Source organism: Corvus moneduloides, chromosome 3 (genome assembly GCF_009650955.1).
Source record: "Corvus moneduloides isolate bCorMon1 chromosome 3, bCorMon1.pri, whole genome shotgun sequence".
In the NCBI taxonomy this organism is placed as follows: Eukaryota; Metazoa; Chordata; class Aves; order Passeriformes; family Corvidae; genus Corvus; species Corvus moneduloides.
Window position 1 is genome coordinate 6,694,156 of NC_045478.1, and position 26,310 is coordinate 6,720,465.

The window sequence follows — 26,310 nt, forward strand, 5'->3', positions numbered from 1 at the left end:
GGAAGGATTCTGCAGTGAGGTGGCTGCAGAGGAAGTGAAGGACAACCAGTGCCCCAGGTCTGCTTCTGGGATCAGTCACACTCATCCTCCAAAGCTGGAACATCCAATGGTCTGCACCTTCCTTTCCCACCCATGTCCTGGCAGCAGTCCTTGCTTTGCCATTCCCATGGGGGAAGTGAGAGTTCACAATCACAAAATCACCTCTTTCAGCTGCCACTGCTGCTGGTGTAGCTGAGCAAACTTCTGCCTGTGTATGGAAGGAGTCGCAGATCCTGGGAGCAGCTCAGCTCCAGGATCAGCCATGGGATGGCAGCAACTTGAGGGGTTTTTTCAGCTCTACCGTGGCAGAAAGGGGATGGGAGGTGTCACTTGAGGTCTGGGGCATGGAGCTGAGGGCTACATAACTGTGAAATTAAGAAGAAACTATACATCAAACCAATTATTTAATTGTAGTTTAATATGAACTCTCTGATGTCCTTTGATTTATGTTTGTCAGCCTGTAAAGTTTAAAAAATTTTCTCCTCTGCCTGTGCCGCCTGTGGAGCTGTGTCTTTGATAATTTATGGTTTTTAGGACCCAAGGAAAAGTACTGGAAGGCCGTAGTTCACAGCTTGGAGACTGTGGAGGGGGACACTCAGAAATACCTGAGAAACAGGGGCTGAGAAGGAAAAATATAAGGAAAATTATAAGGAAAATATAAGGAAAAATACAAGCCAGACCGTATATATGACTTTTCCTTGGTGTTGGTGGGAGAATTTTTGCTGTCCTGCCTTAGCACAGTGCATAATCAAAAAGTGGAAAGCACTGGGATGCAGAAAAGCCATCAGGTATCCAAAGAATTAGATGAAATAAAATCAGTGCAATTTGCATTTTAAATATCTTTTTTGGGGACTCTGTGGCTTGTGAATTGCTATGTTGCATTACAAAATAGACTAGATTAAATGCCTTGCATTTTGTGCAGCAGTCCAGTTTTCAACTAACTAATTGTGGGGGGTTTCTTCTCTCCCTTCTTTCATTCCACATGCAAAAACCACAGACAAACAAACAAACAAACAAACAAAAACCCTACTCATGGAGTCTAATTTTTAGTATCTTCAAATGAGTGGTTTTTTCAAACATGAGCTCCTTTTTCATAGCCAAGGAAAAAAATTCTTACAAAAACATGCATCTCAGCCCTGTTTCCATCCATTTTCAAATGATTACAAATGTCACTTTTAGCACTTTTTAATTGGAGTGTAATGGGGCATCACTAGATTCTGTAACCTTGCAGTCTGGCCTTTATCCCCTCTTATCCTTTCACTTAAATGTCGAATTCAGCAGGAGCTATGACTGTTTCTATTAAGACCAAATAAGACCCATGGATGGAGGAGAATAATGTTCGATACCCATTAAAAATGAGCAGTGCTCAGTGAGCTCATGGTGCATTTTTCTCCACGATACCATTCTCAGTCTCTGTGTGCTTGTGAGACTCACCTGTCTTGCAGAACCACAGTGTCCAACAGTGAAAGCAATGCTGTTTCAACACTTGACTCTACTAATACCAAGTGTGAAATCTGTATTGATGTTTAACAATCCAAAAAGATTACATTCCAGCTGATCTGATTCTTACTATTTTCTTTCAAAACCCTTCATTTCATCCAGTAAAATTTACTGTGAAGTGCAGAACTATTTATGCCCTAATCAGCATATTCACATCTTGGGACTGTCCATAGCACCATTGCTTTTATGAACCTTGGTGTATCTGTAGATTGGTTAAACTTGCTTTTGCAGAGCCATTAAGTGCATTGCAATAATTCCAGAAATCGTCTGAATTTACCTCAGTTCTTACAGCTTAATTGTGCAGGTAGGGTTGGCATTATACACCCAACAATTTCGAGGGAAGGTAATCATAGAATCATAGAAGGGCTTGGGCTGGAAGGGACTTTAAAGATCACCCAGTTCCAGCTCCCTGCCATGGGCAGGGACACCTTCCACTATCCCAGGTTGCTCAAAGCCCCATCCAACCTGGCCTTGAACACTTTTGGGAATGGGGCATCCACAGCTTCTCTGGGCAACCTGTGCCAGGGCCTCACCACCCTCACAGTGATGAATTTTTTCCTAATATCCAATTTAAACCTGCTCTCCTTCAGCTTGAAGCCATTCCCCCTTGTTCTGGCTCTCCAGACCCTCATAAATAGTCTCTCTCCATCTTTCTTGCCACTTCCTTTTAGGTCCTGGGAGGCCACAATTAGGTCACCCCAAGGCTTCTCTTCTCCAGGCTGAGCAATCCCAATTCTCCAAGCCTTTCCTCATGGGAGGGGTGCTCCTTCCCTCTGATCATCCTGGTCTCCCACCTCTGGACTCACTCCAGTGTCCTCCCTGTGTGGGGACCCCAACGCTGGATACAGTTATCTGGGACTCCACAGAAGGAGTGTCTCTGAACTTAACCAATAACAAGTCAACTACAAAGGAACTAAAGCTATTCAGACTCACTTTGCAATGCCCACAAAATGTTAGCAAGGAGAAGAGAATGGAAACAGAAAACAACACTTGTAAGTTTGCTAGACAAATATTTTCCCTTACAGGTGTCTTAATACTTGGGAAAGCTCACAAATAGAATTGAGCAGGGAACAAAGTAGATTAACTTCTGCAAGGAAGTTCAGTTGCTGAGTTGTTGTTGCTCTGGTTAGGAAAAAAGTGCTAAACTTTTTTTTTTCATGAAATCCATGTAGTTTGTTTAAATTCATCCCTATGTGTTTATTATCTGGTTTTATGCTACATACGATTTTACAATAAAATAAATAGATGGGAAATTTAAAGTATTTTTACATCATTTTACCCCTAAAATACCAAAAGAGATAGTTTTAAGGGTATTTTAGATGCCTCCCATTATACAGAATGGATACAACACTTGTTTTCACTGAAATTTAATTTCTTAGCCAGAAATGATAATTCAAAAATCTCCCAAGACTTACAGACCTCAGTATCTGTGCAGATTCAGAGCAGTAGATAGATGAATACAAAATCAACCACAGTCACTTCTCACCTCTTCCTGTTCATTTTCACTGGTCTTTTTCACCCACTCCCACAATGCCTAGAATGAGATGTTTCAGCTCTCTGTTGCCCTGGATTTTTTCCTGAAATGTAATCCTGAACAGATTAATTTGCTGAGCTTGTGCCCCTTCCTCACTACCTCTGCTGGGAGCAGAGACTGGAGGCTCTCCTGAGCTTGGGAATGGGTTCCAGCTCTTGCTGGCAACATGGAAAAACATTAACAAGGCCTGAGTCAAGTTGCTATGACCTGACACAAACCCTGCATCTCAGCCTGGCAATGCTCCCATTTGTGGGGCTTTTTCATGCCTCTGTTAATGCACTGCTGGGCATATCAGTATCTGTTTAAGGAGCTTCCTTACCCTGGTGGACACACTGTGATTTGACTGTCAAAGTCTCTATTTCTATAACATTTCTTCAGAGCTGTCTGCGTGATCATGTGGATCAGAGAGGGGCAGAAGAAGACCATGATCTCAGAGAAGAGGCATTGGGTCAGGTCAAACCCACTCCCTGTCATCGCACTTTGAGTCTCCTGTGGACTCTCATCAGAAGTGTCTGGGGTCACGAGGCTCTGGGGTTACAGTGAACACTTGGTGTGGTTCTTCACTAAGTTGTGTTTCTTAATAAAATCTTCACATTCAACTCAGCTTTGCCTAACCCTAAGCTTTGCCTATTTCTAATGGTGTTGTCTGGAACTTCACAAAGCAAAGGAATGGTTGTGCCATTCCAGCTCCTCCCCGCTGTCCCCACCATTGTTTGACCCAGTCATAGGCTGGCACTGTACAGAGTGCACAGGAGTGGAGAAAGGGGGCAGGAAATTCGTGGTTTCAACTCGTATGACTCTGGCAGGATGCACAGCCAAAATGCAGATGCCTGTGCAGGAAAGGAATTCTACCAAAGGCACAAAAAAATGTAATTCACTGGCTTCACATTGACCTACAGCAGACACAAGCTGAGAAATCCAAGAACAGTCCAGGACTGAAAATTAGCCATGATTAAACCATCCCATCTGATGCTTTATTGTCTGCAAGTAGACATGCTAGATTTTATGTTAGCCACAACCCAGTCTATTTGCAAAAAGTGCTTGTGTTTGAAGTCATCCATCTCATTTTCCACAGTGGGGGGAACTGGTTGAGAAAGAAAGACAGCAGCAGCATAAAACAGGTGTGTTTATTCACAAGGTACCTCATGCACTGGCAAGACTGGCAGTCTGCTTCTGTTTCTTCAACAGACTCCTGTAACTTTTAATATGTTCCTTGCTCTCACTCAAAACCCTTTAAAGTCGCTTCAAAATGACTGAAAACTGAGATTGGAGCTCAAAGGTATAGAAACATCAAGGATTAATTTGCTTTTTACCATGGTCATCAGGGAAAGATGAACATGTTCATCACTAACTTCAGGATGTGAATTAAAAAGTGAAAAGAAGTTGGAAAGGTGGAAAAGAAGAAAAAACCATCAGTCCATCCTTAAGTCTGACTGCTCACCAACTGACGGTCCGCAGCTGATCTTGGAATAAAAAATTAAGCCAATGCCACCCCATTTCAGCCACTGCTTTGCAAAAGCCCAGATTCTCTTTTGAATAGAGTCTACATTGAAAATTTTTATAACCAGTGTCAAACAGCCCAGATCAGTTATGTTAGCAGAGTGCTGTCATGGAGAAACACTCTGAGCCTGAGCAGGAGGCTGAACTGCAGCCACAACAGCTTTGGAAGTAAGAAGAAACCTCCCATCCTTGCCTGTCTCATGACATGAGAAAGAGTCTGGATGCATGAACTGGGATGCAGGACCTATGCTATTTTCAAGACTTGAATCATGGAATAATTAGGGTTAGAAGGGACCTCGAAGGTCATCTGGTTCCAACTCCCCTGCCATGGGCAGGGACACCTTCCACTAGACCAGGTTGTTCAGAGCCCCATCCAACCTGGCAGCAAAGGCTTTGAGAGGTTAGAGGAGGTTTTAGGACCACAATATAAAAGACCTGTTTCTGAAACTTCATTGAAAGACGTGTTCTAGACTTGTCTGAAACAGAAAATATTCTAATTTTGGGGGGGAAAAAATGGTTGTTTACACTGCAGAAAGAGGTTTTTTTCATACTAAAAAGATACTTCCTTCTTCAGGGTAATTTCTGCTTATGTTCAGGTATTTTACATATTCAACAATATTTAAGATCATTGAGACAAAATCCATTTAAGTCCTAAACAAGGTCTTTACTCTGTAGGTTGGCAGGCAGATGGGGGAATCTCCACTTAATCCCAAGGAGAAAGAGAGAGTTAAAGAATTTTTTGACTTAGAGACCTGAAGTCTGCTTCTGAATATTCTTGTTCAGTTGAGCAAGTTGCCTGTGCTATTAATTTTAATGATGCTCTAAGACCAGCAGAGGCATCTCCCATTACTGAGCATCCCTAACAGAGTGTGAGACCCACCTGCCCTGGCTCTGTCACTGTGAACAAGCACATCTACACCACAGTGTCCCTCTGCGCTGCACAGCCCAGCTAGGAGAGAGGAAGTCAGGTTCTAAGATGTTGGCTGAAAAATTAAATTTTCTCAACAGTAAGAAACACAGAAGATAAACAAGAATATTATTAAGCTTGTAGCCAGTACCTGGTCATTTTGGTCTGAGAGGTAAATAGAAGTGATAAAACAAACTTTCCTAGCTTAATTCTCTTACCCAAGTTGAAAGTAACAAGAAAATACTTGTGCTCTTCTTAATGGTTTCTGAGCCCTTACTGACTCTAAGGATATCCACACTGATTATCATAGAAACATAGAGTCATTACTGTTGGAAAAGACCTTTAAGATTACCAAATCCAACTGTGGATCTGCCACCACCACCATATTCACCATTAAACCATGTCCTCAAGGGCCATTTCCACAGGTTTTCTGTACACTTCCAGGGATGGTGACTCCATCACTCCCCTGGTCAGTCTGTTCCAGTGTTTTTCAACTCTTTCCGTGAAGATTTTTTTTCCTGTTATCTAATGCTAAACTCCCCTGGGGCAACAAAAGGCAATTTCTCTATCCTAGGAAAAATAATCCAATCTGGCCCTAAATTCAACCACTGTAACAAAGCAGCCAAGGACACACCTTGCTTTTGGGTAGTTTGTGCTGTCTCCAAGCCAGCTTTCAGTTAGATCAGACATGTAGTAAATGTTTTATAGGGAAAAACAGCTCAAGATTACACAATTTGTAATCATAGTGAGAACATTTCAAAAATTTTAGAATTGAAGTTCTTTGCTTTCCTAGTTTCAACTTTATTCATGACAACTATCACCCAGAATTGCCATACCTATAATTTTTATTGAAAAACTGGGGGAATGGGAGTATGACAGTTACAGACAAAGACTAGAAAAATAAAATTTATGAGAAGAACACAAAAACATGGGATGATTTCTCCAAAGTGCCTTTTCTAGGGAAAAATACAATCAATCATAATTCTCAATCTGGCTTTGCTAATATTTCCAGTTTTAATTATGAACACAACAGAAAGCTAATCAGGGAAGAATCATACCTGCTAATGTGTGATCAGAGGAGACAGCTTGTCCTAAAAATTTCTGAGTGACAGTGGTCCAGGAAATTAACAACTGTTTCTACATACAGAGAGACAAAGTCATAATTAAAAGAGGGAAGCAAATAAAATAAGAGCTTCTGTTGGCCATATTTCTTCATCCAATGCAGGTCTGTTTGTGGCATTCAATTATAAGTGTAAATCAGTGCTACTGCTTTGCTAAAATTACAATGCAATATTTATTGCAGTGGTGCATTGGTTTTAACACTGCTCTGTTCCAGTTTGCCAAGGTCATCAAAAGTGAATTCTGAAAAGCCAAAGATCCCTACTCTAAAAACAACTGTTTCCCGTGGAACAGATCCTTGAAGAGATAAAGTTTGATGCAGAAAGTGTGAGAAACTTTCACAGTGCTACTCTTAAATATAAGTTGAAATAACATATCTCAGGAGGATGAAGAATAGGTAATCAAAGACTTTTGTAAGACAATGGTGACAAGAGGCTTGGCTGCTTTTCTGTTTTATCCCTGAGAGATCATCCTTCTGGGAGCCCTTGTGACTTTGGGACAGTTTTGGGAAGGGGGAGTATAGCTAGCAAAAGGAAGAGTTTGTGGAAAACGTAACAAAATCAATCTGTTAGCACATGCTATAGGCAAATAGTTTTCTCCACAGGAGGCCAATTTAGCTCCAGAAATGTGGAGTCTATGCATTATTTATCTGCCAGAACACAGAACCTAAAACTTGGTGGGAGATAGATGACTTGGGCTTGTATGAAGGTACTCTAAGATGACAGAAGTCACAGATTATGTGAGAGGATGTGGCAGGGGCAAAACCTGCTTAGGTGCTTAAGCTCAGTCAGAACAGAAGCAGTTTATTCATTTTTTATCAACACATGATTAACTGACAAATGGCGAACTGTCTGCTCAGAGTCAGGTTCAGTTGTGTGACAGATGATCACAGGACTAGATACTTACAAATGTTAACTCCTACAGATTTCTAACCGTGCTGTCCCTCGCTGGCTGGGTACCAGATCCCTGTAGCATCCCCAGGGAGGATGTTTGGCCCAGCCTGGGCAGACTGGTGATGCCACAGGGCAACTTCTGGCAGACCCAAGCCAGGCCCACTCTGCTACTCCTCTCCCTTCAAGATTTCTCTACTACAACACAAATTTTCATGCCGCTCCTTTAGTTTATTTGGGATGGCTCTTCATTTCAGAAATCCCTTTAGAAATCACCAGTTACTGTTTCATATGGCTGATGGTCGTCATCTTAATATGATGAGTTTGGGGCACACTGCCCTCCAGTTTGTGTGTTTTATGCATGCTCCCTGTGTGCTCTCACACTCAAGGCAAACAGGGATGATTGTCCAGGCTGTTTGCCAAGTGGGCTGTACAAGCTCTCCCATAAAGTATGAGAGCCACATCACCTTAAACTGCATCTCCAGCCTTGAATTTTAATACTACGATTTTGATTGTTGTATTTAAAAGATGTTGAAAGAGGCCACTTGCTCTCATAGTTTCCTGCTTGGGTTCCCAATGGTGTTTTCCCCTTGAAGTTTATTCCTTGCATATAATAAGTCTTTCCTTTTTCATGTCTCTGTGTTTATACTGATAAAATTGTCTTTAAATTTAGCTGCTTATTCTATTCATTGCCTGTGGGCTGAAGCCATAAATCTCTAACAGCCGTAACCAGAGCATCTGGCAGCCATTTTACTTTTGGTTCACAGGAAGAAATGGCAAAGGAGACTTATGTGTTAAGCTTTCTCCTTGAAAACGTGCAGTTATTCCCCTTGTTTTGAATAGAAAAGGAGGATATAAATGATCCTAGGTGTCTCAAGAAAATACTGCAGGGCGAACCGTATATTCCTTGCCCATGCAAATCACATTAGTGAGAGCTGTGGATTAATTGGTCCAATCCCCATATAATTTTATCACATTTTCTTTGCTCCTTCCCTGCCATATAACCTCATTAAACAGTTCTCTTTGCCATGTAGAGAGAGAAAGAAGTAGCTACCTACCCTCATAACTTTGGTATGCATGTACATAATGAATTTGAATATCCATTATTGTAGAAATAAATACAGATAGTGATCTCTCTATTAACATTCTCTGTACACAAAGACAAATGAAAAGACAATGTCATTAGGATCCCAAAGAGAGTCAGTATTGACTGAAGGATGGCAGCTAAATGAGAAGCAGGAGCTGTAGAAAGTTTTAACTTGCTTTTCTCAGACTTCTTTACTGTGATCAGATTTTTTCTGCAATACTGATGTGTATCGTTTGGCAGGCCAAGCAAGGAGTTGCAGTACCACGGGAACTATTTACAAGTGTAAAAGTGTACATGAGTGAGGATACAAGTGTATCCTCAAGTATGTTACTGATGTGCTAACACAATTTCATGGATCCCAGTGGACTGTGTTATGTTTCACATAGCTGAAGCACGGTGCAGCTGGCAGTAAAATACACAGAGATCTCCACTTGTTTAGGTAAGTTTATTAGTTTCTGAGCTCAGCTGACTCTACCTGCTGCTCACTTATTATTTCTGCAAGCATTAGCAAATTGAAAAGCTGACGGGAGCCCCAGGCCTCACTTGGAGCTCAGGCAACTTACAATTGGATGCTTCGGTGCTGTTAAGATGCCACATGCTGTTGTGCTTCCTGCACTCTGTTAAAAATGATCTTGCAGATGTCTTTTTAACTTCTGTAAGGCTTAGTACAAGGCTTACTGGGGTGGGGAGTCTTGCTCTTCAGTTCTTCTCATCCCATTTCTGGATAAAGTCTGTATTGCCTACTGAGCTTGAAGAGATAAGCAAATCCTTAGTCCGAAGGGACAATTGGTTATCATGAGGTCTTCTTTTTAATTAAGAGGGCTGAGAAGCAGTGACTTTGCTGTACTTTCTGTGTACAAGTGCAGAAGTAGGATTAGTGATGCACTCTTTTGGGACATTACATTAATTTGAGGGAATCTTGCTTTGAAATGAGCATCATCGAACTTCATCCGGTTTCAGTTTTGTACACCAAGCAGCTCAGGACACATCACTTACCCTTTACCCGAAGGAAGCAGAGCCTTCTTCATAAGCAGGTGGGTGAACATGTCTGTGAGATGGACATCTTTAGCTGTGGCCCCAGTGTTAGGAAGGGAGTTTGTGAAAATGTACTGCGAAGAGTGTGAGGTATTCTTGTCACAGCACTGGGCCAGCTGAGGAACCTGACTCCTCACAAAAAATAAAGAATTAACACACACACATCTGTTTTAACAGGAAACCTCTTCTTTGATCTCAATTATACGTGGTGGTTGCAAATGAAGAAGAGGTAACACTATGTAGTAGTAGGTCTATTCTATAAAAATATGGCCAAAACAACATGTCCAACCTAATTTTTGAAGAGTTAATGGTAAGGTGCCAAGTCACACATGAGATACACAGCCCATCCTTAGGACTGATAGGGATTCTCAGTGTGAGTGGCATGCCTGCAGTCAGGGAATGGGATGTGTACTTCTGACTGCATCCTGATCCCAAGAGTCCCAGACTTGGTTTGGAGCCAGGCTGCTCAGACCAAGGCTGGGGAGAAACTCATGCGCAGAATCCACTTCCCAGGCTGAGGCAGTTTGTGTCACACTGTCTGGGAATACATCCTGTGTGAGTGTGGAGTGAGACCTTAACTGCCCTTTGAAAACATCCATCCTGATGGCTGATGCCAATAATTCATTCTGCATTATCCAGCCACTGCTTATTGCTGAATCCCATCACCCTGAGTGAGTGCTCTAGTGAAAAGCAGTGGTGGTAAAATATCTTGAGTAAAGCTTTTGACATGGGATTGCAAAGCATTTTCTGTGATTGAGAAAAATACAGGCTGGATGAATGGGCTTAAATGGGCTGGATATTAGTTGGATTACCAGACTTAAAGGGCAGTAATGAATAGTTCAGCATCCAGCTGGCAACCAGTAAGTGGAGTACAATGGGGACTGATTCTGGGACAATATTGTTCCACATCTTTATCACTGGCCTGAATGATCAGACAGAACGCATCTTCAGCAAATTTGCAGGTGAAGATGCAGTGTGTGGAAATATGTCAAATGACAGTAAAACTTCAAGTTACAAGGAACTTGATGAACTTGAGCCTGGGGACAACAGAATCTCACAATGTTCAGAAATGAAACAACACAAAATTCTGCACATGGGTCTTTCAAACTGCATAATTGGCTGCAACAGCAGTAAACTTCTCTTGCTTGTTTATAGGAAATTCACACCTTCAATGTTGCGATCTGCTTTGGGTCTCCTCTTCAAGACGTGATTGGAAAACCACTTGCAGAGTGCTAACAAAGTTGTCAGGGTCTTAGAGGATACAACCATCAAGAAGACAGGGGAGTTTTTTGTTTAACCTGGAAAAAGGAATCCAAAGAAGAATCTAATTGCTGACCACTTGAAGGATTTTAAAAGGGATGGAGCCAAATTCAGCTCAGTAATAGTGGCTGGTGGTAAAACATTCAGCAATACCCATGAAGTGCAGCTTGGGAGGTTGAGGTAGGTTAGTAGGAAACCCATTTTCACCAGGTGGGTGGTGCAGGCCTGGAATAGCTTGCTGAGAGAGGCATTTGAATCTCCAGTCTGAGTTTCTCAAAATCCAACCAAACAATGTATGGTTGACATGATTTATTGTCAGCAACAGCTCTGCTTGAGGTTGGATGTTGGATTAAGTGTCTCTGGAGGTCTGTTCCAGCCAAGGTTTCTATGATTTGTTCTCCAAAAGTGCATTGACCACACAGATATGACAAATGCTAACCAAGAACACTTCATTTTCCCACCTCTCTCTAGTGGCTGTGTTAGGTAATGTTGGCAGAGTTTTATTTTGCAGTCTGTATGCCATAAAAGTCCTTCATACAATGGAATCATAGGAAAAACTACTGTATCTGAAGGGATATCTGGAGGTCTAGTCCAAAGTCCTTCTCAACGAGCTGTCTTCAAAGTAACATCAGATTGCTCAAGGTTATTCAGATTTTGAAAATTTCCAATCTTATAATCACAGAATCATAGAGTTATTAAGGTTAGAAAAGACCTCTAGGAACAAGTCCAAGTGTTAACCCAGCACCAGTGTGTTCATCACTAAACCCTATGCCCAAGTGATACATCCATGCACCTTCTGAACATTTCCAGGGTTGGTGATTCCACCGCTTCCCTGGGTAGGCTATTCCAATGTCTCACCAACCTTTCAGTGAAATTTTTCCTAATATCCAATTTAAACCTCTCCTGGCACAACTTGAGGCCATTTCTTGTCAAGCTGTTCCAGTGTTTAACACTTCCATTATGAACAACATATTGAAATACCTCTTGCTGTAATTTCTTCCTGCTGTCCGTTTTGACTCTGTCTCTGGGAAGAGCCTGTTTCTCCTGCCAGTCACTCATTGGGACATGGAAGAATTCAGTGAATCACCCCTTAACCTTCTATTTCCTGACTGAATAAACCAAACACCCTCAGCCTTTCCCTATAAGTTGGGCGCTCCAGATCCAGTTCCACACCAGCACTACAACAGCACACTGCTGATTTCTGTTCTATTTGCTTTCCCCCAGGACCTTTCTTGCAAAGATTCTTTCTTGCCAGTTTTTGAGTAGCAGCCCTGTCCGACAGGTGATCAGTTACTCCCCAATTTGTTGCAATTTGCTGTAATACACAAAATGGCCAAATCCATCCAGTTTTTCTGGAATTTTTCTGTCCAACCATCCAGCCACACCTCGTTGTTCTGGCTGTAAAAACACCATGGGAGACTGTGAAAGGACTTGCTAAAGACCAGGGGAAAAAAACATCCACTTCTGTCCCCTCGTTCTCAGAGCCCATCTTCTCCTCACAGATAGCAATCAGGTTGGTACAGCAAGACTTAACCCTGGTAAATCCAATCTAGCTGTTCCCAGTTACCTTCATGTCCTTCATCCACATGGAAATTACTTCCTTGGAGACTTCCTCCAGCAACTTCCCTGGCAAGAGATGACTGACAGTCAGTTCCCCCTTGATTTTTTTCAGGTGGGAGAAATTATTACCCTTTTTTTTTTTTTAAGTCCCCAGGGAAACCCTGATGGCCACAACCTTTAAAAGGTGATAGAAAGTGGCCTCAGAATGAAGCTGACGAACTCCCACAGCACCATACAAAACATGTACTATGGAATTAAATCTATCATTACATTTTCTAAAGGAGCTCAGAAATATCTTTCCCCTTAGCTAGAGCTTGTATAGAATTAAGTCAGCAGATTCAGAGCAGGGAAGCTCTCCCCCCTCCCCTTCCATATCACAATTCCTGAAGTATTATTTTCTAGCTATTTCTAAGAAATAAGGGAGGATAGAAGGGCTAAAAATAAAACCAAAAGTGTTTAATTAAAAAAAAAAAAATCGAATTCCAGAAATACATTGGAGAATGCAAAGTAGGAGAAGCTTTGGAGAGAGCAAGAATAAAGTTCTCCTGGAAAATTTTTGGAAGCCAAACTGAAAGTGAGCAGCAAAATAAACTGACCCATGTAAAACCAAAGCTCTCTGTTGGCCTCCAGCCTGCAGCATGTCTCTCTTCATCAGAGAAGAGCAGATGAGCTGCCCCCATTGTTCCTTTTGCATAGCTGCAAATGGTGCAATAGGCAAATGTTCCTAAGTCTCTGTGCTGCACAGAGCTCAGATTAAAACCAGATTTTTTCTTTACATTTTAACTTTTTTTTTCTCTTCTTCTAACCATTCCTATTTTATTTCCCTCCTTTTCTGTGAAATTTGTTGATTTTCTTTTTCCCTAAATTATTTTTTCCTTGTGCTTCTATTCATTATATTTATTTTTAATAGCTTTCCTGGCATGCTCTTTGGTTATTCTGTGGTACCCATAATATTCTGGTTACAGGGATATCTCTTCTGTGGTATCTCTGGCACAGCATTCCACGTGCTGGTTTGTCTTCTGTTTTACAGTCTCCGGACATACAGACTCATGGGGCACTAATGCAGATAAACTTTATTGCATGCCTGGAGTGCCACAGCATTAATGTAACACACACACACACAAAAAAATATTACTACACCATAATGGTTAAGAAAAAGTATTTCTATTACAAGGGAAAGTTATCAAGACAGTGTCCTAAGGCAACTTGCAAATTCATCAGTTGGAAGACTCTGCAGTTAGCTAGCCAATCTTCAAGTCTGGATAGTCAGAACTAGTGAAACAGCTCTCATTATTTCTGCACACTCTCTTTTCCTGGTTGTTCACAGAGCAGAAATAGTGGTTGGGTCCTTATTATACTGTCTCAATTCCTGCCCACCTTTCAAAAAAACTCTACTTTTGTTTCCCACTTACTCATTCTGAATGGTACCATGAGACCAGTGTTTGTCAGAGCCATTGGAAGCAGGGTTATCAATCCCCCTTCTGTCTCCAGAGCTAAATCCCCTGCAGGATCAAGTCTGAAGTTCATTCCTCACTCTCCAGCGTGTGCTCACAGCCATGAGCTGCAGCAATCCTTGCTCCCTGGCTCAGAGGGAGTTGCTGTCCTGTTCCCTGAGCACTGCCAGGATTTATGTGAAAGATCTCTTTTAATGCCTGCTGTCCCATTTTAATGCCAGCCTCAGAGACGGAGACCCACAGTTTGAGAAACGTCCCTGTCACTGTGTCAATATCCTCCTTTTTGAGATTCTCTTTCAGTTCCTGCTCTCTTACACATCAAACTTCAGGCATGGACAGTTTATGCCAGACCTTACAGGGCTTTTTCATTCAATGCAGCACAAATACATCAGGGCTGCTCTTGATATCAGCAGCATGTTAAGTTTTTAGACAGCTTAGTCTGTCATGCTAAGTATGCCCATAAACACCTGGGAGCCAGATTTAATGCTTCCCCACCTTCTAAGATCTCCTCTGTGTGATAACTACAAAAAACAAGGCAACTGGTCAGCTCTGCCTTATTTCCATGACTAAAAGGCTTTTGCTTTGGAGGAAATGCAGAGTTTCTTCTCTCATATGGGTTATAGATACTTGAAGGGCAGGGAACCAGGCGACACCTGGCACATGAGAGAGTTGGGGCACCTGAACCAAAGTGGTACTAATGTCCTCTGCATATCACATTACCTGACTCAGCAGGGAGATTCAGTCAACACTTGAGCTGTGCATGGAAAGATTTGTCCCGGATGCTCAGCTACAGGATGGATAAACACGGCTTGGCTGGGCGGCCATCCACAAAGCTGCATATCCATCACAGCTCTGCTGCTCCCCTTGACTGCTCCAGAGCCATGAAAAGCACCAGGCTGCAGAAAGTCTCAGCTGTTCCTTTACCAGAGCACCAGTCCCAGCCCCTGTCCCTCCCAGTTCCCTGGTGGCTGTTAAAAAGCCTTTCCATAGCCTTTCCTCCAACCTCCTCCCATAGCACAAAAAGCCCAGGGGACATTCAGGGAGAACTAAAACTCAGATGCCTCCTCCCTGTGCCCAGATCACAGAGGATCTAAATCACTGCATGTGCTCTGAGCTTCCCCACCTCTCAAAGACTGTGGCAGGAGGAACCTTCCATCCCTAGCTCTCAGAGGAGCCAGTTCCAGACAATGGGGATGCAGGAAACTGTTGGATTAGCAGTGCTAATGCCAGGTGCTAACACAAGGCAAGAAGTGGAATTGGAAAACCTTCATAGCGAAGGGGTTTTCCTGCCACTGTCAATGTGTTGAATACCAGCTTTCCGAAGAAACAAATTACATTGCTGAATGCTGATAACATTGGACTCCGGGGGAAACATTTGTTTAATAAACTAAAGTTCTTTCTTTGTTGCAAGAGAGATACAGTTGTTATCCAGCCTCCTCTGAATCCTCAGAGAATCACAGGGGGTTGTTTTCATTTTCTGGTGATGCTGATTTCAGGTGATGTTGATTGTTTTTCATCTTCCCAGAAATATGTCTGCTAAGTTCTGTCATCCCCTTGATGTGCAGCTTCTCGGCATCACTGCTCAGCAATGTGGTTTAATGAGAGGGAAGACCTGGAATTACCCACTGGTACATGCTCTCATGCCTTCTCCAACTTCTCTTTAGATTGAATGAACTTCTTTTATGCCGGATATTAAATTGCTCTGAATTTTACACTTGGCCAATTCTATTATTCTCTCTTGCATTTTTTTCAAAAAACAGTTGGCCACTCTAAAAAGGTCTTACACTGTTTGCATGGCATAGAGGTTATATACTGTGAACAATGAATTTAGTGCACAAATATTCAATCAGGTCAGCAGAAACCAGTACCTGGGAATTGGAATATATATAACAAAACAGCCAGGACTGCCAGTGTCATTAAAGAAAACCCTGGTGCCAGAACAGGGACCACAGCCAAGGGTGACAGTGCAGCCAAGGAAATGTCCCCAGACCACGAAACGATGATGGAGTCACAGATATCAGCCCTTTGGTGTTTCTTCACCCACACTAGGAGTCTCCTTCCCCTATGGAAAAGTTGTAGGTCAAGTGTAAGAATGGCTCTGCTGGGACATGCAACCGGCAAGGAGGATTGTGGGCTTTGGGTTCTGAAGCTGTGATGTTCCATAGTTCTGCTCACCCACAGAAGTTCTCACCTGTGACCTCCTGGGAGTGAGCATCCTGCCACTTAAAGCCACATGAGAGGCACTAGGACAGTGTGAAGGACTGTGAGGAGCAGAGATCAATAGATCAATGCACAGCAGCAGGAGCAGCAGGGTAGAAGAACTGGCTGCTCTCATCCGCAGTACAGGCGATGCTTTGCTGCCTCCTCGGCAGCTGCCCAAAGCAAGGGAAGGCTCTGCTCCCCACCTAAACTGTCTCAGACCTCACTAAACCTTTGCAACACCCTAAAACCACCCTGAGCTTGCTGGTGCCCCTCAGCTCTGTACTCTTGTCATTTCCCAAAGTTGCAGCAAGCCCTTCCTCTCTTCCTGAACCAAGTCTGCTGCCACAGCAAAAGTGAGTTTTGTCATCCTTTGGATATCATCCTAAGGCAGTTTATCTCATTCCTGCCTGCAGTGCTGAAAAGCCTTGAAATGGCTTCTCTCCAAAATGAAGCTAAAAGGGTATTTTCCTCTGCTGAGGAACAAAGATTACTGGATGGCTCCTGCAATTTGTGTGGGCTTTGGGTGGGTGGCTGCTTGCGGAGAGCACCTTTGCCACAGTCTCCTGTGTATGTACCCCCAAATTCAGGCAGTTTGACAGACTGGGCCTCTCCAAAATCAAATCCTACAAATTAAAGCATTTTGTAGGTGACACAACTCAGTACCTGAGTGGAGAGTCAAATGCTTTTGCTTCTTCAGTCAATTCTTTTTCCACCACACTGCACTGGATCTTATATAACAACTATTTAAATAGATAAAATCCACCCAAAATGTTAAGTTGAAGGAACAGAAAGATATTCTTCATGACAGATGAAATATTTTCTCAAACTTCAGGAAATGAATCTGAAGTACATTGCAAAAATATTTTTAAGTAATTCTGAAAATGCCAAAGCTACCCTTTCAACAATTTCTCCTTGTTTTTCTCTGGGTTTTTTAATGAATTTTCACTACATTTTGTAAAAAAACCCAGCAAAGTCAGCATTTTTACCAGTCTTGCTTACCTTAGAGTCCTTCCACCTGCTCTAACACTTTATCAAGACAAAATGTCTGCTGATTTCAATGGGGACTCTGTTATTAAGCTCACTGGAACCAGTTTTTGAGGCGAAATATTAACAATGCACACACATTCAGCTAATATCTAAAGAATGATTTCATGGTGCTAAAAAAAATACTGAAGCAAAGCCATCACATTCCTGCTGTGTGACAGACCAGTCTTGCAAGAAGGGCTGCTCCAAGTGACACTGTGCATGAGGGCTCGCAGATTATCACCTGACAAAGTAACCAGGTTGGAAAATTGCTGCTACTGTAATTGAGATGTTCAGTTGCAGCTATTGTTGGAATTATCTCCTCCCCCTGGCCCAGGAGGCAGAGGAGCAGTCAGATCCTTGTACTTGAAATTCTCCTAGCATGGAAAGCTGCAATGCTGCTGCTTTGTTTTCCAGAAATTAAAGCTGATCTTCAGGGAAAAGGTGTCACTTAAAGATGCATGGAAATTTATCTATGAATCCAGAGGAAACTGTCAAAGTGAATATGTCTGAACCAACCAGTATTGGCACTGATGTTTCATTGGCTTCCAGCTTTCCTTGCCTATTTATAATTTCTAAAACTAGGTATAAAAGAATCTGGAAAGAGAAACTTGTTGGGAATTTTTATTTGGCGGCACCCTCCTCTGGCACCTGCTTAACTATCTCTGGCTGTAAGGATCAAAGCAAATGAGAACCACAAACACACAGAATCTGATGGTCTACTTTGAAAAGTCAATTGATCATCACATTGCACACATCAAAGCGTTACAGGGGTAGCCACTAGCTAAAACTGTTTTGCAGCTCTTCCTTGAAAAGCAGCTTGGTGGTCTAAGTATATCAGGACAACAAGCTTGTCTCCCCTGGTTCTGCAACACAAGCATAACCTCAGCCTTTCAAAGTACATGAAGGCCTATGCATGCAGTTAATTATAAATAGTGTTGAAATGGAAGCTTAAAAATGGAAGGTCATGTTCCCTCCATCTGAACATTAAATCCCTTCAAGATCAGGCTGCCCTAGATAGAAGTGGCTGTGTTCAGCTGTGTGGTATCTGTATTACAAAATGTTCTTTGAAATGATCAGGTGGAGAAGGGAGTTTGACTTGTACTTTGCCAGAGAGCCAAAGCAAAGAGGAAGGGTTAGGTACACAGCTTTTGCTAAGTGCTCAGCCAACAACACAACCGTGTTTGTCAGAGCTGCCTGGCCTCAGGGGTGTCTAACAGAGAGCTCACTTTATCCCTCTGGAGATGGGCTTCCAGGGAAGGGCAAAGCCCATGTATCATGGGGTATAATGCCTATAGCCATTCAAATGCACTCGCACTTGCTGGTATGCCAGAGAACACTGGAAGGATTTGTCACATCCATCCCACTTTAAACTAATATTCAGTCATGAATGTAAAATATCGAGAGTCAGAAGCCTTTGCTAGTTTTCTGTCATTGCAAATTGACACTGGCCAGAATCCTTTGATTTTCCCCAAAGGCCAACAACCAGCAGAAAGCCATGCCAACCCTGACTCCAGACCATCCCTGGAGAAGCACTGGCTCTGCTCCTCTCTGCAAGGGTAATCAACCATTGGAATGGTTGCCCGAGGAAGTTTCGTAGTCACCATCCCTGGAAGTGTTCAAGAAATGACTGAACATGACATTTAGTGCTATGGTTTATCTGACACGGGGATGTTCAGTCAAAGAACTCAATGATCTTGGAAGTCTTTTCCAACCTAACTGATTCTATGATTTGCTTTCTGCCCATGTTAAGCTGGTCAGTGTTAGCTGTTTTTCACACTGTTATCCTGCTGAAGACAAATCCTGTGAACCAATCCCAGCAATGTTTGTCCAAAAACTTCTCTTCTTGCCTGACTATGCCACAGCAACCATCTCCCAGAGGACTGTTACCTCTCACTAGAAGCTCTTGGCACCAGCTTTGCCTGGAGCCTCTGAGTTGCTGGAGGGTCTGGGGTCTGCCCAGGGTCCAGGTCCTACACCTCCCATGTGACACAACACCAGCCACAGAGACTGATGGTGCTGCCTGGCATCAGTTGTGCAGCACAGACACTCTGTGGGGTTGTGAGACCAAATTTCTTCCTGAGACTGAGCCCAGCTCAACCCAGTTCTAACCACTCTTCCTCTCTGCAGAAAAGTACCCTCAATTATTTCTTGGGTGAGCTGAGTAAAGAAGCTGGTGCTCTTGCTTCTTGTGGAAAAGGGAGATAGGTCTTGGCATGACCACCTGAAATTGCAGCCAAATACTTTGCCCGGGGTTAAATAATACTTTTTTGTTCAAATTTGGTTTCTGGTTTCAATGAAAACTAAAAATGTGTCATTCCTCTTAAGTTTAGTCTTTGTAAGGTATTTTTAAGGGTGGTGAGGTCTACTTTAGACCTTAGATTGATTTGTGTGTGCTGTACATATGTAGGATTACTCGGGAGCTCTTAGAGACTGTTTTGACCTTCAGCTGCAACACCAGACTGTCTTGTATCTCTCCTTCTACCTTTGAAAACACAAGAGTAGCCCTTTCCAGCAGAAGCCTGTGTTTTTGGAAGCATGCAAGTCCTATCCAGAGAGAGATCAAGTGTGAGCAGTGAAAAGCTCCATTGCCCCTCGTGCAAGGAGTAACCATCACCTGTTCAGCAGAGAGCAAGGCCAGGGCCTGCAGGAGTATGTGAACATTCCCAAATGATGCCTTTTAAACAATGGAAACAGCAGGAAGCACATTCCTGACACAAATCGGCCAAAAAGCAACGCCAAAGAAATGATGCAAATTTTTGATTCAGATTATGCAGGTACATGGGAATCAGTAGGATCAGATACCTTGACAAGGAAAAATAGTGCTGATACCCTTTGCAAACATATTTTTTCAACTTCTGCTCATATTCGACAGAAATTGGTGCAACTCCTGTCTTAGAGTCTGATCAGAGGGGCAAGAAAGCTTTAAAGGATTTTACTGACTGGTCCCCCAAGGGCTTGGATGAGCATCAGTTCTACTTGGGCAAGCACATCTTGCAGAGTCAGAGCTCTGCTTTTTGGACCTCATTGACTGTTAAGCTTTACTGTCTCCAGTTTTGCTCTTGGCCAAAACTGTAGTATACACTTGTCATCAAAAATTCCAGCACCATATTTATCTGGTAAGAATTCAAACAGTAAAGAAGATGTCATGAAATTAATCTAGCACTCTGGCAAAAATCAGAGTGGTGGGAATTGACAAAGTACAAGCTTAAACCATCCCTCTTTGAGTCTCACTGTCATTTCAAGGCCCACCTGGGGTTGTTCTATGGGGTGGCTTTTAGGCTGGGTGAAGTTTCTGAGAAGAGATCAATAAGTATCTATTGATTGTATCTAAACAAAGACAACTACAGTACACTCATCCAATTCTTTCCAATGGCACATGGATTTTATGACAATATGTGTTAACTGATATAATCAGTTTTCTTAAATCAAGATAACATTAGGTCCTTAGTTAAAGGTTGGTATTCCCTGGATTTTGCTGTCAGAGGCCTGATTTTTGAAAATCCCTTGGGTAAAAATTCTCAAGTGAGACGGGATGGTTAAAACCAAACCCATCCCCAAAGGAATCAACATAACAGAAGAAAATCCAGTTCAATTTTTTTTTTTTCAGCTCCTGCATTACCTGTGTTCATTCCATTTCCTACCCTGTTTCCCATCAGAGACTGTGATCTTGCACTCAATGGTAGCATGAGACTGGAGGTAATTCCAGGACGCTCGAGGTGTCTTCTTCTCAGTCCTTCAGTGCCATCCAGCCTAAAGATGTTTGTGTCATCAGAGGCCTGGAAGAATGTGCAGGTGCCTACAACTTCCTGTGCCCAAAGATTGGTGACTGAAAATGACAGTGGTAATGATATCCTGGCAATCAGAGCCGAGAATGAGTCACCTGCTGGCTTTAAATGGGACAAAGAAAACCAATCGTATTTCAATTCTGCAGGTGCTGGAAATTGCACTGGGGTAAATCAGTGTAAAAGATTCATCCAATTTTTTGTGGTCTGTTGATACTTCTGGAAAGTAGAAGCTCAAGCAAAAAAAAAACCTTCAGTTGAACTGAAAAAAACCCCTTCAGATAATTTTTGCTGAATTTCAAGGCAAAATCCAGAAATAAATATATTTTGGATCCTACAATTATTTCAGTTTTGGACATTTCTCCAGTGCTAAATCCAAAGAAATTGGAAAATTGATATAATTTCAGATCAATATTTTTTGGCCATTGTTATTAAAGAAAGGTGACTATTTTCCAATTACATTATTACTGTTGTTTTAGGAACTGGGATTTTGGAAAACTTTATGCAATATCATGAAATCTGATTTTTTGGAGGAAAAGAAGAAAGATGAATCTGAAACCTTTTGTACAGTTCCACATCTGGGACATATGTGATATACTAATATTCCCTGTGACTCAGGTTACAAATACTCCTTCTGCTGTAACCACCTGAATTTAACAGTAAGGCTGTGCCTCAAACATAGTGTTTTTTTATAAAATAGCACTTTGGCTCAAGGGAAGCTGTCTTCATTTTATGTGTGTTTCTGCAGGCAGAAGTTATTAAATTCTGTTTTCCATAAAGTCAAAGTACCCAAAATATTGAGGCAGCACACAGAAAACAGCTTTGTACAGGCAGTGCTCCGAGGAGACGGTGTTGCAGAACCCATTCTGTGCCCTAATCCCAAAAGGACAAGACAAAAACAGCCTCAGCTCCTAAAAGTAACAGCTCGTGCTCTTTAGTTCTCAGATCCCTGATTCAGTGACTGCTACAGCAGCAAAAATAGCAGCTCTCATACACATATTCTAAGTGCAGGTTAGGAATTGCAGTTGAAATTATTTCAGGAAGATGTTTGTAATGCATAAATGTCTGTCTAACCAATCCCATTATCTCTGGGATTGCAGAGGTATTACTGGCACTTCAAAAATATTTCATGAGAATATTCTACAAAACCACAAAAAATGCTTGATAATTCTTGTAGGTTTCTGAGAAGAAAATTCTTCCCCCATCCAGAGCTGAAAAGGTGTTACTGTCTTGTGGATGATCGGAATAGCTGGAATAGAATTTTAGCACAAATGAAATGTGCTATCATTATTGTAATTCATGCTTAAAAGGATGTCTCAGTATGTCACAAGCAAGCCTCGTTGATGATCTCTGCATGGCATTGTGTCTGTTTTATGGAGTGCAGGGCAAAGCTGAATGTCTGGGACCTGCCATGCAAGAACTCATCTCTCTTGAGAGAGAAACCCTTGCGGACTCCCAGTGTGGTAGCACGGATATCTGTGAGACCTCATGGCAACATCAAGCTGCATATCCAGCACCTGGACAGGGCATCAGAAGGATCCTGTCACTGTAGTAACTAAGGAGATCCTCTGGGAAAAAGAGCAGGAAAAGGGGTGGAAACCTCTAGAAGGGCTGTGACACTGCTAAGTTCTGCCCTTGGGCAGGCACAGCACCCACTGAAGAACTTTTTTAGGGACTGGCGCTTCATATTGCTGCAAAAATTAAATCCAGGCTGGCTCACCAAGTTCTGCAGGAGAATATCTTTAGAAAATTTCCTATAAATGTTTAATCACTTCATCTTGGATGGCATTTAATTAGCAATCTAATTAACTTTTTTGTATTTATCACTCGCAGAAGGTCTTAGCACCTTCTGCAGAAGGGCAGGGGATCACGGTGTACAAAGGGGGAATTCCTGGGGTGGGGAAGCCCAGGGGAGTGCCAGGACCCTCCAGAAGCTGGCAGCTCTCACCAGAGCAGCTGATGAGGCTTTAGGGGGCCAGGGCTAATGGCATCCACCCCCCAACCCCCCTACCAAGGGCAGCCCTGGGCAGTGAGCCAAGGCTCAGGATGGCAGCTTGTGTGGCCACTGAGGCCGGAGGATATGCAGAGAGGGCAACTTTTTGATGGAGGAATGTTCCACTGGCTGAGTGGAGATATTTGAAGTCCACATAACTCAGCAACTGGGCTCTGGAGGGGAAGCTGTATGAGAAATGGCTGGGGGCACTTGGTCTGTTCAGCCCAGAGAAGAGGAGACTGAAGTCAGACCTCACTGTGGTCTTCAACATCCTCGTGAGGGGAAGAGGAGGGGCAGGCACTGATCTCTTCACTCTGGTGACCAGTGACAAGACCTGAGGGAATGGCCTGAAGTCAGAGGAGGTTTAGGTTGGATATGAGGAAGAAGTTTTTCACCCAGAGGGTGGCTGGGCACTGGAACAGGCTCTCCAGGAATGGTCACAGCACCAGGGTGACAGAGCTCCAGAAGCACTCAGACACACACTCTGAGTGTGTGACAATCCATGGTGTGATTCTTAGGGGTTCTATGGTTCCGTCCTGTGCAGCGCCAGGAGATGGACTCAGTGGTCTTTGTGGGTCCTTTCCCATTCCAGGTATTCTGTGATTCCATGCAAGGCAGAGCTCAGGCTGCAGGAAGGGCCTGGATGTTTCTCCTGGGGCAGGGACAGGCAGCAGACTTGCCTGCAAAAGCTGTGCCCAGGTGGGGACACACCTTGCTTGACCCACATGGGGTACTCAGTCCACTGGCTTCTTCCACTCTTTTGACAGAATTCACTCAGTCTAAGACACAAACCTGCTGAAGGTTTTCAAAGTAACCAGCAGCTCTCAGAAAAACATGAAAAGGCAGAAATTCTGCAATTAAACAACTTTTAATGAACTACAGAGGTGTTTTAGTGGGTTTAATTAATTGGTACCTAAATGGATTTATTGATTGGCATTTAAAATTAGGAAGTGAATAGATAATCTAGAGTGTCCTCTCCCTGTTTCATCACTTAGTAATGAGGAGAAACTTCAAAAACATCTGTTATTTACTCACATATCAGCACAAAACAAATATCTGAGAACTTCATACATCTGCTCCCAGTTTCCCTTTCACAGTCTGAGTGCTTTGTCCATGCTAAATGTGAATTATTTTGAGAATTTTCATATTGATAAGAGATGCTGCATCATTTGGTGCTTGATAATTGAAAACAAATTTCCTAACGTGGCCAGCAATTGACATCTACTAGCCAGACAATTCCTGAAGGAGGTGATCTTGGTTATGTTAGCAGGAGAACCTGTTTTGGTTTGTTGTTCTCCTGCTCCTTTTATCCCCTACAACAGCCTATTCTCAGTCTCTGATGAGTGTGCAGCTCAGTAGAGATTTTCTGAAATAATTGGGGGGTTAATTATTTGGGGGAAAATACTGAAGTAACTTGCAACTGTAAATGTGTGCAACTGTATCTAGAAAAGAAGTAAAACCGGGAATCAATCACAAAGTCTGCACTGCTGCCATTCAGTGACTATGTTGATTCAAAGTTCGATTAAAAATGAAAAAAAAAAAGGGCATGGGGACACAGGACTGGCAATTAGTCCAGGATTTGGGGTATTTTAGGATGACAATGAACACATTATTTGTGTGTTGTTCTGTCATATTTAACCAACCTACTGTCTTTTGGTGCTCTGGGAAGAGAGAGTTTGGGACTCAAAGTGATGAAGCAGTTTCCCTATGGAATAATTTATGGGAAGACTGAGAGGTCTCTGCTTTACTCCAAAACATTTTAGCAAGACCCAGGCACTGGGGTGATCAAATCAGGTCTCCAGAAGAACATCTAATACCTGAGAAGGGACTGTCATGAATATCCTATTTATAACATGGTATTTTGTACTTCCTCTAAATGGGACTGTACTGTATGTGCAAATTGCTCAGTGCCTGGAGGCCAGAGAAATTATCACCAAAACTTCTGCTTGCTAAAGGGATGGAAATTACCTTATTTGCTTTCCAAGGTTCTAGGAACCTGAGACAGAACTCTGAAATACATAAGGACATAAGATATTGGCTTCATCAGCTTCTGATCTGCCCTGTGCCAATGCCTAAATACATCACAGAATGACCAATCCTAGATCAACATTCCTGGCAATGCCCTTATGTAGAAATAAAATCTCAGCACTGCTGTATTTTCTGCGTCCAGACAGAAGGAAAGCAGATTTTGCTCAATAGTTAACACCACCGTTGATCTAAAAGTGGGTCTGCTATCTCATTGCAATTCAGGTGCTCTTCATCCTTCTGACACAGTCTTTGTTCTCTTGGATATTACTGTGTCCCATGAGCTATTTGCAAACCCCACAATGATAAGCAGTAATGAGAGGAAAGAATGGAATCAGCATTGTTGGGTCTGCCTAGTAACGAGCCAGGAGACATTTTGAATGTAAGCCATGTTCTTAAATTTGCAAACTGCATAAAAAAAAAAGAAGGGGGGGAAAGCAGGAAGAAACTAGACCAGACAGATCAAGATCAAATTCCCCAACATCTGAAGTTTTTCTCATGCCAGTGGGTTTTATACAGAGACTAATTAAGTTGTCTGAAAAAGAGACACCAAAGACTATATGGCAGCAAAATCTGGCAGTAGCTGTACTTCTCTTCATGTTAATTCTCTGAGCTTGAAAAATCTGGTTTCTGTTTCAATGCTTTCAAAGACATTTTTTTTTTATTTACCATATTTCACTGATAATTATTTCATGCAGTAACTTCTATACAAGTGGTTGCTGGTTGATTATGCTCCAGATGTCTATTAACGTTGATGAATGTATTTTGGTACTAACATTCTGTAGAATGTAAAACAGTTGCAAAAGGACAGATGGCCTCTTGTAATTACTATTTCTGTTATTTATTTATATTTCTCTTTTGTCTAGAACTCCAAAGAGATGAGAAGATTGCTCTGTGAGGTGCATTTTCTTCCCAGTGAAAGAGATGATTCCTGGACAAGGAAAAGCAACTTGATAGGTAAGAAGGAGAGAAAATATTTATTTTCTACTATTGTACAGATAAGATGCTGAAGAATAAACATGGGAAGACCTTGGCTACACTTCTGCTAGCAAACTAAACATCACCAGAGATTTTCTCCTAAATCTGAGATAAATGTGCTTTTTCGTGTCCTGTGTGAGCTGGCATGGGTAAGGTGCAGGAACAACCACAAACCATGGATAAATGCAAAGAATAAATTTATTTTCATTACCTTGTCAAACAGGGGACCCCTAAAGCAGTACCTGGGCAGAGGCACACAAGCGAGGATGCAGGCACCATGGATTTTGATCCATGCTGGAAGACCAACAAACCTGCTGTTTTCACCTGTGTTTCAGGCATCCACACAGGTGTAATTTTATCACTGGGCTTTGTTTTTCCCACAGCAGGGCAGGAATCACAACATAGGGTGCCTCTAAGCC

The 26,310-nt window shown here is 42.4% G+C and overlaps 1 long non-coding RNA gene across 3 annotated transcripts in view; it reads left to right on the forward strand.

Moving 5' to 3' along the window:
• Window positions 1–26,310, forward strand: part of LOC116441971 — a 68,091-nt gene that overhangs the window by 29,694 nt on the left and 12,087 nt on the right. For all 3 annotated transcript variants that reach the window (XR_004239320.1, XR_004239319.1, XR_004239321.1), the window contains one exon: window positions 25,780–25,870. This is a non-coding gene — a long non-coding RNA (uncharacterized LOC116441971). The remainder of the gene's footprint in view (window positions 1–25,779; window positions 25,871–26,310) is intronic.